This window comes from Cebus imitator, unplaced genomic scaffold, assembly GCF_001604975.1.
Source record: "Cebus imitator isolate Cc_AM_T3 unplaced genomic scaffold, Cebus_imitator-1.0 Scaffold11, whole genome shotgun sequence".
Classification (NCBI taxonomy): Eukaryota; Metazoa; Chordata; class Mammalia; order Primates; family Cebidae; genus Cebus; species Cebus imitator.
Window position 1 is genome coordinate 5,537,495 of NW_016107326.1, and position 4,014 is coordinate 5,541,508.

At 45.9% G+C, this 4,014-nt stretch overlaps 1 pseudogene; it reads right to left on the reverse strand.

The window, feature by feature from the left end:
* Positions 1-777: 777 nt before the first annotated feature.
* Positions 778-4,014, reverse strand: part of LOC108318139 — a 5,113-nt pseudogene continuing 1,876 nt past the window's right edge.

Below are 4,014 nucleotides of genomic sequence, written 5' to 3' on the forward strand. Positions count from 1 at the left end.
CTCCCATGTGACTACATTCGTGTCTGTTTGTGCTGGGGCTCAGCCCTGGTCCTGTCATCCTGAGGTGTCCTTAGGGCAGGAATGTCAACTGGGCTCCATGTGATGTACCAACTCTAAGTAAATACAAGAGGCTGCCTGGAGCCCCAGGCTGAGCTGTATCCGGCTTCCATTACGAAGAATGCTGTGACCATCAGCAATGCCTGCCGTGGCAATACCCATTAGAAGTGCCTAGAAGGATGTGAAATTTGGGGGAATGGGCTCAGAAAGGGACAAGGTATGTGGTCCATCCTTGTTTTAGGTGGTTGTCTGCTACCGAGGCTGTGCCATCCCATCGGCCAGGTAGCTGAGGAGGAAGTCAAGTCCACAAAGTTTCCAGTGACTTCCCCGTGGCCTGCAGGGAAAAGGCCAAGCTAGATGGAGCTTGGAAGGGTGCCCATCCTAGGCCCCGTGGGGATCTGCACACTGCAAGAGGTCGAGTCGGCGTTAGCACACATCCTCTGGGGCCCATCTCATCCAGGCTGGCCGGCCTCTGAGCGTTATAGATGCCACTAGCAGGTCAAATATTTTTACATGCCCCGGACGCAGAAACAGGCTGTACCTCCGGATAAACTTTGAGAAACTTTCCATCCAAACCAAAGGGTGTATCTTCCAAGTGGTACCAAGAAACCTAAACTGAGTAAAACAACAGGCTGCTTTAATCCAGTTCCAGAATGGGGTGCACGGCTTTGAAAAGCACTTTGTAGCAGAAGATGTAGAGGCGTGTGTAAAGCCAAGTTTCTAGAAACACCAAAGGAAACAGACACAACCCGATGTGGCCTGCTTGACCTCTGGATGCTGCTCTATACGGGTATGGGGTAGCTCCCGGGTCCAGTTGACTTTGGGGGTGTCGCGGTGCTCTGTGCGTGTGTCCAGGTGTCTGCTGAAGTCCTCCTCTCTCTGCTTGTGGGTCTGGGATGCTTTCTTCAGGATCCTTTGCCTTTGTCGCTTTTCCTGCATTTTCTTGAAGGCCGCCTGGGCTAGGGTCAGCCTGTCCAGGTCACACCACTGCTCTTCCTCATTCTTTTTGCTTGTTCCCATCACTTCCTACTTTGGCCTTGTCTTTGTGCTTCTTTTTCTTCTGCTGCTGGGTCACTCCAAGCTCTGTGATGCCTTTCGGCTTCAGGGGTCCCTTCTGGACCTGCTTTTGGCCCCCCAGGACACTAGCCTTCAGTTCGGTAAGTAATAGAATCTTTTGTAGAGAAAAGATCAAGCAACATACGTGAAGATTTATGTCCAAGGATGTGCATAACAGAATTCCTGAAAAAGTATATATTTTTTGTAGCAGAATCTCACTATGTTGCCCAGGCTGGAGTGCAGGCTCCAACTTCTGGGCTCAAGCAATTCTCTTGCTTCAGCCTCCTAGGTAGCTGAGAGTATAGGTGTATATGACCATCCCCGGCCAATTTTTAAAATTTTTCTGTAGAGATGAGGCCTTGCTATGTTAGCCAGGCTGGTCTCAAACTCCTGGCCTCAAGTGACCATCCTGCTTTGGTGGCCTCCCAAAGCTCTGGAATTACAGGTATGAGCCACAGCACCCAGCCCTTAAAATATATATATATATATTTAATTTTAATGTTTGTATTACGTATATCTACTGATTTTTATTTCTATATATATTTTTACTTAAAATATTTTAATGGAAATATTTAAATGTTCTCCAACATGGTGAAACCTCGTCTCTACTAAAAATATAAAAATTAGCCAGGCATGGTGGCATATGCCTGAAATTGGGAGGCTGAGGCATGAGAATCGCTTTAACCCTGAAGGCAGAGGTTGCTGTGTGTCAAGATTGCACCACTGAACTCTCAGCCTGGGTGACACAGCAAGACTCTTTCTCAAAAAATACATACACACACACACACACACACACACACACACACACACACACACACACATATATATGTATATAAATGTCTGCAATAGAAAACCACTTTGGTAGGTTATAGTCCATATGTAGTCCCAGCACTTTTGGAGGCTGAGGTTGGGAGGATCACTAGAGCCCAGGAGTTCAAGACCAGCCTGGGCAATATAGGGAGATCCCATCTCTACAAAAAAAAATGGAAAAATTAGAAAATTAGCCAGGTATCATGGCATGCACTTGTAGTCTCAGCTACCGAGGAGGCTGAAGCGGGAGGATCGCTGGAGCCCAGAAGATCGAGGCTGCAGTGAGCCATGATTGTGGCACTGCACTCCAGCCTGGGTAACACGCCAAGACCCTGTCTCTAAAGAAAAAAAAAAAAAGTGTGTTCTGACTCGGTAAATATTAGAATATTTAAGTTCTTAAGCTATGAAGTCAGAGCTGGATTTAAACCCATCTCTTCATAGCTGTGTGCTGTGGGACAATCTGTAACCTCTCTCAGCCTCAGTTTCCATACCTACCTATTTTATTTATTCAGAGGCAAGGTTTGCTACATTGCCCTTGGCAGTTATCCACCTCAGCCTTCTGAGTAGCTGGGACCACAGGCTCACGCCACTATGCCCAGCTACCTTTTAAAGTTACGGGATTAAATAAATCAGTTTCTATGATGTGATTATAAACAGTGCCTGGCATTCAATAAATATTCACTGCATATATATATATACACAATGATTGAATACTAAATCTTAAAGTCAGTGATGCTGGCATGCAAAAGGCATTTAATAAACATCTTTGAATAAATAAAATATGATTAATATGATTGGAGATTAGACTGAGAAAATTGTGTTTAGGTCAAAAAGAAAATTTGACTATAAAGTAAAGAGATTTTGGTGTTCTACAAGTAATTAATGAACTCAGAAGGGAATGCCATAGGATATTTTTTAAAACTGTTTTGAACAGTTGCATCATGCTGAAATAAACACGTATAGCCTCAAAAGGTGAATTCTTTAGAAGACAAAATCCATTTAGATATAACCATTCTATTTAGAATGCATGTTGTTTTGGGCGGGGCACGGTGGCTCACACCTGTAATCCCAGCACTTTGGGAGGCTGAGGCAGTCGAATCACCAGAAGTCAGGAATTCGAGACCAGCCTGACCAACATGCAGAAACCCCATCTCTACTAAAAATATAAAAAATTTTCCAGGTGTGGTGGCACATGCCTGTAATCCCAGTTACTCAAGAGGCTGAGGCAGGAGAATTGCTTGATTGCTTGAACCCAGGAGGCCGAGATTATAGTGAGCCGAGATCATGCCATTGCATTCCAGCCTGGGCAATGAGAGCGAAACTCTGTGTCAAAAACAAAAAAAGTATGTATGTTGTTTTCTATGTGATAACTTTATAGACATTCTCTACATGGCCCACTTTAAAACAGCCCTGGGAACAGCCTTTCCTTTATTCAGCAAAGGCTCTCTGAGCCCCTAGAACGGGCTAAGTGCTACCACGGGCCCAAGGTCTTTGCCCTCATGGACCGGCCACTGTGGACTGTGCTAGGCTGTGATGGGTGATGGTGATGCAGTCTCACCTCCTGTGGATGACTTGGGAGGTTCCTAGTGGTCTGGGAACACCCAGGACAGCCCAGAGGTCAGCTCCTGGAAAAGGAGGCAGCTTCAGGCTCTGCCTACCGCATACCCAACTGTGAAGCCTGGGCAACTATGCTGGGATTCTGGGGGTCAACTCTATCTATAAAATGAGAGTATTACAGAGATGACTTTAGTTTTTTTTTTTTTTTGAGACAAAGTTTTGCTCTTTTTGCCAGGGCTGGAGTGCAATGGCGCAATCTTGGCTTGGCGCAATCTTGGCTCACCGCAACCTCCGCCTCCCGGGTTCAAGCAATTCTCCTGCCTCAGCCTCCCTTCTGAGTAGCTGGGACTACAGGTGTGCACCACTGTGCCTGGCTAATTTTGTATTTTTAGTAGAGATGGGGTTTTTCCATGTTGATCAGGGTGGTCTCGAACTCCTGACCTCAGGTGATCTGCCCACCTCGGCCTCCCAAAGCGCTAGGATTACAGGCATGAGCCACCATGCCCAGCAGACTTTAGTTTTTTTTTTTTTTTT